At 40.7% G+C, this 10,587-nt stretch overlaps 1 protein-coding gene across 5 annotated transcripts in view; it reads left to right on the top strand.

Moving 5' to 3' along the window:
- Window positions 1-1,426, top strand: part of ZEB2 (zinc finger E-box binding homeobox 2) — a 136,992-nt gene extending 135,566 nt beyond the window's left edge. For all 5 annotated transcript variants that reach the window (XM_053918635.2, XM_053918637.2, XM_053918638.2 and 2 more), the window contains exon 10: window positions 1-1,426. This exon is cut by the window's left edge and continues 4,189 nt beyond it. The gene's annotated coding sequence lies outside the window, so the exon portion shown is untranslated.
- The last annotated feature ends 9,161 nt before the right edge of the window (window positions 1,427-10,587 follow it).

Raw genomic sequence — 10,587 nt, 5'->3', positions numbered from 1 at the left:
AAGCCTTAATGAAAGCAAATCTCAGTCACACATTTGAGGAAATTACCCCATGATAAGTTTACATGTATTTGAACTGAAAAATTGTTAACCACGCTTTTGCTCTAAGACGTGTGAGGGCCACGCCGGGGCTCTAGGACCCTGGATAGACGCACAAACAAGGATGTGTATATCTGGAGCCCCACACATTGTAATAAACACAGCTGCATTTATTTGAGTATATAATTTCATGTACATGTAAAAAACATTCAAACAAACACACTCAACAGATTTATTTGATTGTGCAATGGGACAATTATTCAAATAAACATGCTCAGTGCAATTATTTGAATCTCACATTGCATGTTCATCAATCACAGCATTAAAAAAAAAGAGGGGGGAACAACACCAAAGAATTTACATGGGAAAAAATATATGTGAAAGCAACCTTATTATAGATTTTATAGGGTTAGCCAAAGTTATGGCTCCCTCCTTAAGTGTAACTCAACTATTCTGTATTCGGTGACATTTGTTTGTAATGATTAATTGGTTCAGTCACTTGATCATTATATCAGAATGACCGCAACATTCAGATTCATATAATAACAAACTGTACAAACCTGAACTGGGTGGAGATGTGAAATCTCTGTATTTCAAATGCAGAATAGTTCTTCCTGGACACCTTACATCACAGGGACTCTGGTCACATTATTATTGCTTTAAATAGCACTCCCATCAATTTAAAAATTTTATACATACAACAAAACATTCCTACATTTGAAGACATGAAAAAAAAATCACAAGTGACTCATCTGATCATTTTATATATTAATAAGTATTATGACATATATGTGAACACATCACAAATCATATAAGTGTACCAAGAGGCAATTTATGGCCTCCCCTAAGTATGTACTGACATAACCTAATATGATAAAATGGGAAGGGGCGTTTAGTCACTGAAATATGCATCGTGTAACAAAGATGAAGAAATTACAAGGCTTGTGCCCATCATAAAAAAGACTCAGACTGAAGGCTTAGCTTTGGTTTTTATTCAATTAAATTGTTAAACTGTGCACAGTGATTTTTTTTTAGAACTTGAGACATTTGTGATGTTGGCTGTTTAAATCTTTGTTATCTTCGCTGTGAATTGAAATTGTACATATTTAGTAAATCATGCAGACAAAACAAACTTTTTAGACAATATTTTTATTGGAGAGTTTTCTTTTCCTGTATCCATGTTAAAAACAAAAAAAAGACCTCCTTTCCCAAAATAAAAATGTCGATACTAAATTTAAAGAAGTATAAAGGAATGATTGCTTCCTTTAGAGCTAAATATTTAAATAAACATGGAGATAATTGGCAACATGTTCTTTTGGGCTAATAGGCCGTGTCCAATTTTTTGGGTCTGATGTTTCAGAGGGCCTCTGTTTCAGGTTTGAAGGTGATATATTAATCTCTGAATTAAACACATGCTATCAAATAACAGATAAATCCCCCCGTCTTCATTTGTATATGAAACATGGAATTAGTCAAAGAAATGACACTGAGATAATGTGATGCTGCTTGTGCCACAATCTAAAGCTCTTCTCTGTTAAAACAATTGTCTGGCGCCTACAGTCCAGTATGACGTGTTACAATGCTCCGATACAGTGAAAATACAAAATGAACACTACTGCTCCCATTTGGCCCTGAGATGAATATGACAGAGATTCTAATAATTTTAGTCAAAGAAAATGATGAGTAAAAAATACATGAAGATTAAAGTGATGACAAATGGTCTTTTAAGTATTCTAATTGGTCTATCTCATTCAAATCGTTTAGTCTGCTGAAATTGCAGATCCTGATGATCCCGATGGGTGAGTGCACCCACAGTCAGCTTTCTTGCACTCCACCAAATGTGCCTGTTAGGTTTGGAACGAAGACTGAGCCCCCAAAATGTTAAAAATAGACTACTGCCCTGGCAGGAAATTTAGCTTTGGCAAGCACAGGACTCAGAAGGAACTGATCTAACATAAGGAAACATTCAGAGAAGGATTTGTGCGTTATGATCCTGTTCTGACCATTTTCAGAGCAGAGAGGACAGAGAGGGAGAGGGACTGTAGGTAGGGTTGCTAACAGTGTGTGTGTAAAGTTGAATAGCTAGTGTTAAAAAACAGCAGTGCCCAAGATATGGAAGGAGCCTGAATGGAGTGCTTTTGAGACATTTTGTATTTGTTCTATTTCACAGATAGAAAACACTTAAAATGTTGATACTGGAAAAATAAAAGGTTCTGAAGATGGCACCACAAGAAATTCCATATAGCTTATAAGACATGCCAATAATATAACAGGTAAAATAATAATTTATCTGTACTCTTTTTATAGGAGATTTAGATTTTAGTTTATGAACTTTCCTTAAAAGGTATTCTCTTTTATCCACTCCTAAAAGAGTCTTATTATAAAGCAAAGAGTACAGCTACACTCCGTTCTAGTTTGGGTTAAGAAAAGAGGAATACAGTCTACAAATTACTTGAAAAGTATAAATGAGTAAAAGTTCATAAATTTAGAAAAGAAACTCAAGAACATCCCTACACTCACAGAAAACATTCTGGTGTATTTAGTGACCACAAGCAACCTAGACCTTGGTTTTTACATCTCTTCTGAAAGATACCACTTCCAACACAAACAATATTTCCCAACCCAGCAGTGCAGCCCGGGATTGGTGCAGACGCAGAGGGAGTATACCAACTATTGAATAACTCTCAACCACTTCCTGTAGTCCTGAAACATTCAGTGGAGGTCTACCACTTCATTATTGAACATGCTTAGAAAGTGTAAGCTCATAGGTTTCTGGCTGAAGATACATCTAAACAAGAGGGGAAAAAGAGAAGTACAAACCACCCTGCCCGACTTGATTTAACTCTTTGCTAGGGAGAGTGGACTTGAGACTAATCAGCCTAACATCTAAGTAGACACTTTTTTCTGCAATATTTCTGCTTTTATATTATCAATGATAAGACCATGAAAAGGAACATTTCACTCACTTTAAAATAAATGGTGATGGGACATTTTTAAAATCTTATTAGAACAAAAAGGGTTTTAACCACAGCAGCTACTTAATGTGTGCTACCTTGACTTTCAAAATGAACATTGGAATACTGATTTGTACAAGTACTTTTTCAGAATTGTCATGATCCTTTGCATCAAATGTCTTCACCTACAAATCAGCCTATAGCTATGTTCCATACTCCTGTAGGACCTCACCAAATTATAACTTACGTTATGTCTGCGTTAAAATTGTCAAAGACTTTGTTATTCTTCAACAGAGTTTTCCTGTGAATTGGGTAGGAAGGAAATCTTCATGTTTGCAACAGTTAGAAAAATAAAAGCAGTTGATTTACCACTTGCATCTTCATGGAAGAGAAAACTGAAGTCTATGTATCCTTGAGACACACCAGTGATTTGTTTGCTTTCACCCCACGATGATCTAGAAAGCGGTTAAGCAGAGACTGTCAGAACCCCGGTCTCCTGACAATATTCCCTTCAACATATCCCTGTAAAATGGAAACATCAATGGAATGAGTTAGTTTCCCTTCTTCCTGCAAGCATTTTGTTCTGGTCCACAAAAGGTCTTTCACGAGAGACCTTTTCAAGAGTGCGATGAAAAACCTGCTTTGGAAACCCCATATTACTCTAAGATGCCACATCATCATCTGAGGGCTGTTAACCACTTCTGGACCAGAGGCTACTTTAATTGAGAGCCAAAGACATTGTCAAAATGACAAAAGCTCTTTAAAATGTATTAACTGGCACTCTGGCTGGGTGGCTCAGTTGGTTGGAACATCCTGTACACCAAAAGGTTGGGGGTCCCATCCTCTGTTGGGGCACATAAGAGAGGCAATCGATCAATGTTTCTCACATGTCTCCTCCTCCTCCTCCTCCTCTTTCTCTAAAATTAATATATCCTCAAGTGAGGATTAAAAAAACTTACTAACTGGTCCCTTGGCCAGGTAGCTCATTTGGTTAGAGCATCATCCCAATATGCCAAGATTGGTTTGAGCCCTGGTCAGGCACATACAAGAATTAATCAATGAATGCATAAATAAGTGGAACAACAAATCATTCCCTCTCTCTCTCTCTCTCTCTCTCTCTCTCCCTCCTCTCTCTAAAATCAATAAATAAAAATTTAAGAAAATTACTAGCTGTTGTCCACACATTTTACCTACTAGTCTTTTCCAAGACTTTTAACAGTGCTTATGTCCATTGAGGAATGTGGCTCCATTGAGCCTCTCCGTCCAGTGGTCAGCCTGATCCCACTGTGTCAGTGCCCATGCCATTCTTCCTCCAGCCATGGCTTTTCTGAGTCCCATGTACGCTAAAGACCAGAGATGGTCAGAGGGAGAAACAAGGCAGCAGAGTGGCAGGAACACTAGGAGAATCAGAAACCTGCAAGGGGAAAATTGGAATAGATTGAACGAGAGGAAAGAAAGAGCATGGAGGAATCTTAGATATATTTTCATCTAAAGCCTTGGCTTTTAAAAGTCTGGGGCTCAGAGGGAATAAAAGCGCACATTATCTCACAGTTACTGGCAGAGCTGACCCCCGAAGCCAGGTCTCCAGTTACAGCATAGGTGCTTTTATTGCTTCTATCAGTGTGTCTATCACTTTTGTGATGCTCCTGTTCTATTACAGTGGTTCTAAAAATACTACTAATAAATAACAACAGTTATGGTGTTGATAGTGGTTCAGTTTACCGGCTTCCTATCATGTGTAAGGTATAATGCTATAGGATGTACAAAGATAAACAAGTTAGAACTACTGACCTCAGGTTTCTTATAATCTGTCAGGGTAGACATTCACAAATTTCCAGTGCTGTGGGGAATGTACCGATACGAAAGTCCCGAGCAAGCTCTATTCTGTACCACAGTTGTTTCCTCTATTTAAACACAAAACAACTCCATTCCCTCAACAACACATATACTGTGGAGTGATGGTATGAATGAGGCATTGCTCTAGGTCCTTGCAATACAGTAGTAGACAAGCAGACCATATCCCAGCCTGAAAGGACCTGTGTTCCTATGTTGAAAATAGAAAACAAAACAATTACAAAGATCATTTCACACAATGTGAAGTGTTTTGTTGAAAATAAAAGAAGGTGATGTAACAGTGAATGAGATGAAATTGGGGAACAGGCAACCTCAGCCAGGGGACAGGGAGGAATGTGTGAGAAATGCTCTCTCTGAGGCACTCATGTTAGAGTTGAGACTGAAGAATGAGAAGTGAGCCATAGGAAGACCTGGATTGAGACTGTTCCAGAAAAAAAGGACCTGAGGTAGGAACAAATTTGGCTTTTTGAGAATAAAAAAGCCAGTCTAGGAAAACATAGTAGAGAGGAGAGAAGGGTGAAAGATAAAGTCAGGCAGGTAAGAAAACATTTTCCAGGTCATGTAAATGACTTATAGTGTGATCTCCCGTTAATAAGCACTCAAGAACAACTTTACAGGTAAAATCCAGAGAATTTTAAGAAGTGAGACCTCTTAGGTCCTGTGGTTCAAGGTCATGTTTTCGTAGGTGAGAAAACTCAGTTTATTAATCTGTGCGGTTTACCCTGAGAGAGTCAGAAGAAACACAGTTTATTATTCCCAGTGAATAGAAATGCACTTAGCAACTGTCCATGGTCCATTTGTAATTTCCTCCCCCTCTGACTTTCGAATGAGAGAAATCTCATTTCTCAGATTCTCACAAGACCACCTGCCTTGTGTCTGGCCACAGGCAAATCTGTCAGCCTGGAAAACAGAAATCGTTTGGGCCAAAGAGAGTTTGCACTTTGGAAACCAAAGCCCTGGTTCAGGCAAACAGGCCACCGCAGTGGCAAGTTACCCTGGAAGCACCTTCCCATTCGGCATGTCCCAGCACAGGGCCCACACTTGCCAGCTCGCTGTGCTAGAATCAGGCATGAACAAGGGCCCCAGCCATCTCCCCTTCCCCTGAACTTCTAAAAAACACAAAAACTCGCAGAGCTGTGAGAGAAGCCAATAAGAAGTAAGGAACATGCAGCAGGTGGTACCATCTGTGCCCAGCAAATTCCAGCCAAAACAATCTGCTCCCTAGAGTTCCCAGTTGTGGAGAAGGGAAGAAGAGAGTCTGAGAGTGGCAGAGCCAGGGGAGGGGGTGCAGGAGGGCAAGCACCGAGGCTATTATTCAAACATTTGGCTGGTTGGGGAAGTAGATTATTGATGCCAGCGAACTATTATCTCTCTCCTTTTCTCTTTACAACCACTGTGAGAGAATCCTCCGAAGTCGCGCTAAGCTGGCAAGTATCAGATCCTACACCTGTGAGACAGACACGTAGGCATCACTGGGAGTCTGTCACCACTGAGATGGGAGGGACAAACATTCCACAGCAAGAATAGGAAACACAGCCCACCCCAAGATGGAAAAACAGGGGACAGGGAGCCTATGTTAATTTTGTTCTATTTTCCTAGCAACCAAATTCTCTCCCTCTCTCCGGTTCATTCTTCGAAAATTATCCACAGTTTTGAATGGGTTTATGTTCCTCATGCTTGATCCCCAGGTTGGCACTTTCTAAAATAAAATTCTCTCACTCAATGGATTTCCTTGTGAGGAACAAATCTTCTCTTCTGGCACACTTACAATCATGGGGTGAATAAATGCGCCCAAGTCAAAAATAGATCAAATTGTCTGTAGTAATAATTTTCCCTTACGAGAGTAACGGATAGACAGGGCCCATTCTTTTCGCAGACAGAGGAGACAGCGATGATTTGAGGGTCATGGAAAGGCCTGTCTACTAAAAAAGAAAATCTTACCCACCAAAAAGTTTCCACCAGCACGTTTAGGTTAAGGAACTGTCTCCAGAAATGCGTCTGTTAGATGTAAATACCCAGTAGGGATGATACCTGGCGTATCACCTTCCTTCAGGTAAATTTATCAATTTATAGCTGAGAGTTGAGCCCTGATTGGGAGAAGAGGAGAGAAGGTCTGGATTTCAGTTGCTGAAATCCACAAAACCAGGGCCTTGTGGGCCTCATGGAAATGGCTCCTGATCCTAACTCCCTGTTTGGGCTGAATTGTGTCCCCCAAAAGTTACACTGAAGTCTTACCACTGATACCTATGAATGTGACCTTATTTGGAAATAGGGTGGTTGCAGATATGGTGAGGTCATTATGGTGGGCCTTAATCCAATGTGGAAGATGTCCTTTTAAGAAGAGGGAAATCTGGACACAGAAACACACAAGGAGAAGGCCATGTAAAGACAAAGACAAAGGTGGAAGTGATGGAGTTACAACTCAAAGAATGTCAGGGTTGCTGGCCATCACCAAAAGCTAGGAGCAGGAAATGGAGCAGATGCCTCAGAAAGAAGCAAGCATGCCACACCTTGATTTTGGACTGCTGGCCTCCAGCCCTGTGTGACAATAAGTTTCTGTTGTTCTAAGACACAGAGTACATGGTCTTTTGTGTCACCCCCCAAAGTAAGCACCCCCAAATGAACCACAGTCGGGGGCGCTTCAGTATTCAGTCTTTGGGTTGGTCTGAAAATCAAGGTTAATTTTTGATTTAACTATCCTCCTGGGGCCTGGGCTTTAACAGATAAAAACAAGTATCAGCAGGAATATCCCTTTTGGTTTTGAGATGCATTTCATCAGAAAAAAAAACAAACTGCCTACTCTTTGTCCCAAATGTCTTCTATAAGGTAATCTTTTTAATTAGGATAATTAAATTCTTGTTTCAAAGGGCACCAAAGTGCAAGCATTATCATCTGATTTCCTGTAAAGAGTCTTTTCCTGCCTCCTGTTCCACGTGGTGTCCATTAACAGGAGGAGCACCCAGTGAGTCAGATGTACGGTTACAGGTTTGTGGCTCTGTCAGTACTGAGAGGGGGAAATGAGAAGGGAAAGCATAAACTGGGAAACCGTGTCTGAGGGCAGGCTGCAGTGATGGAAGGACCAGAGAGCAGAGGAAAGGGTGTTGTGTGGGAACCAAAACCTTGCTTCAGGTAGGAAATATCAGAGTAAAATACAGTAATATTTTTGAATTAAGGAGGATGGGGGGGCACAAATCCAAGAGCTCTTTCCTGGATTTTTGCAGCGTGAGTTCAGTAATAGGAATTAGTGAGATGCACCCTCTCCTCTGATTCATTACTGCTCTGGGGATTCATTGCTGCTCAGGGATCTTAACCTTTTCCAGCTCCAAGTCTCTTGCGAAATCAGCTAATAATTCCTACAACGTACTTACGTGCCTGAGATTTGAGAAGGATATTGGGAGTTCTACGGGGAAGGCAACATAAAAACCCAGGACAGGAATGAGTCAACTGGTGTGTTTTGATATATTGATATATTGCTCTGTTAGCCAGTGGCCTAAAACTGGGAATCAGTGAGACCGGGTTCTGGGATGAGTTCTCAGATGTGCGCATGAGCTCTGTTCTGCCCCGTTACTCCTTGCCTACCGCTGCCTGCTCACCCACGAGTGGGGCACAAAAGACTCAGGTAAGAAAGTCAGGGAAGAGTTCACTGAAAATACCTCATGTCTTTACTAAGAAAAACAAATCCGACTGCATGTCTTCTTTACAGAAGAACAGCATGTTTTCCTTTACATTTTACTTTTCGAAGATGGTACATCATCTTAAAAGCCTGGTTTAATTTGCTTTTCTCTAAGCTTTGCGGTATTTTTTTATGTGCTATTAGTCAGTATTGCATGTTACTAGCAATAACAGTCCCACCTAATGTATTTAATTTGTTTTGGAAATCATAGCACATCTTTACACACAGAAGAGGCAGCTTTTAACTCTACTGATGACTTCCTCTTTAAAATTCCTACTTTAAATCCCTAACCACATTCTTCTTGGTTTACTTCCTACCCACTGACCAAGATCTGCTTTCTACAGTCTATGCTTAGATGGTAGCATTTCCCAGGGCCCCCTGGGTCTCTCTGCTCTCTTCATTCTGATCGCTGTACTTCAGTGACTTTTTCAACACCCACAGCTTCAGTTCTTAGTACATACCAAAGACTCAAAAGTGCTTCTTACCGATAAGACTTCCCTCCTGTGCATTAGATCTGCACATCCAGATGAATCCCGGATATTGCCACTCGATGGTCTCAAAGGCAGCTCAAATTTGACAGGCCCAAAATGGACATGGCCACAACTCCCTCTTTCTCTCCCTGCTACCTCCAAAACCTGATGATCGTCACTTCCTAGGTCACTCAGGTGGAAATCTTGAGAGTCATCTGTTATATCTCTAAATGAGTTATCAGGTCTTGTGAGTCATACTCACCATTATCTCTTTTGCCCGTTCCTCTTCCTTAGTCATCAGTGTCGCTCCGTTATTTCAGGCATATGTCAAATCCCAAGAATTACCCTAATAGTCTCTTAAATGGCCATGCTTGTCCCAGTCCCACCTAAGATGCTGCCCTATTATAACACAGTAGGGGATGGAGCTGGCAGATAGAAGGATGCCACCTTTTATGTTCTTTAAAGGTATTTATTTATATTCTTCATAAGCACTTTATTTAAACATTATTTTAGCACAATCTCAACAACTGTTAGGTTGACATATTTCTTTAAATACAGTGGAAAAGAAACAACTAGTCCCCTCCTCTCCACTTCACACCTGTAACTTCACTTGTGGTCTTACCACCTCCTAACGTATTCCACATTCCTACATTGGCCAAAATGCCGTTTGTGTACTTTTTCATTTTCATGTCTGTCTCCTCCTATTGAAACATGTAAGCTTCTTAAGCATAGGGATCATGTTAACTTTCCAGTCCCACTTCTCAATGAGTTATTGCCACCCAGTAGACACTCAGCAAACGTTCACTGATTTAATTCATTTGTGCAAATCTGATAATTCCAAAGTCCTACTCAAAAGTCCTTCAGTGGTTTCCCAAAGCATCCAAAGTACAGTTCATATTCCTTAGCTTGGTTCACAGAGCTTTCACGAGCTGGCTTCTCCTTTCCTCCCTTTCCATCTCCTCTCATCATCCTTCCGGCTGTGTCTGCCGGGACACCCTTTCCTCCAGTTTCTTCTTGTCTTTCAGAACATGTCTCAAGGGTCACCTTATTAAGACAATCTTTTCTGAAGCCCAAATCTTAGACATACCTCTCCCTTTGGATTCTATAGGCATCCTGTCTATGCTTCTTTAATGCACTAGCAAAAGGTTAGGTTCCCAAAGGTAATGCATTTCCAGAAGATCAACATCATGAGCATTCTGACTGCAGCACCTGGTACAGAGCCTGAAACTCAGCAAGAACTAAGGAAAGATGTGAGTCCTCTGGAAAGAGGCTGTGGGCAACATGTAGACCCTACTGACCCCAGTCGTTAACCCCTAGTCCCAACTCAGTGAGAAGACAAAAAGTAACAGAAAGTGAGTGATGTAAAAATAAGAAACTGTGGAAGGGCCGCAATGCAAACCAGAAGTTTGTGATTTAATACACCTGAAGATTTTTTTTAAAAGATTTCATTTATCTATTTTCAGAAAGAGGGTAAGGGAGGGAGAAGGAGGGAGAGAAACATCGATGCAAGAAAGAAACATCAGTTGGCTGCCTCTCGCACACCCCCAACCAGGGACCTGGCCTGCAACCCAGGCATGTGCCCTGACTAGGAATCAAACCA

Source organism: Desmodus rotundus, chromosome 2, assembly GCF_022682495.2.
Source record: "Desmodus rotundus isolate HL8 chromosome 2, HLdesRot8A.1, whole genome shotgun sequence".
NCBI classification, from domain to species: Eukaryota; Metazoa; Chordata; class Mammalia; order Chiroptera; family Phyllostomidae; genus Desmodus; species Desmodus rotundus.
Note: the sequence above shows the minus strand (reverse complement) of the source record. Positions and strands in the feature narration are given on the sequence as shown.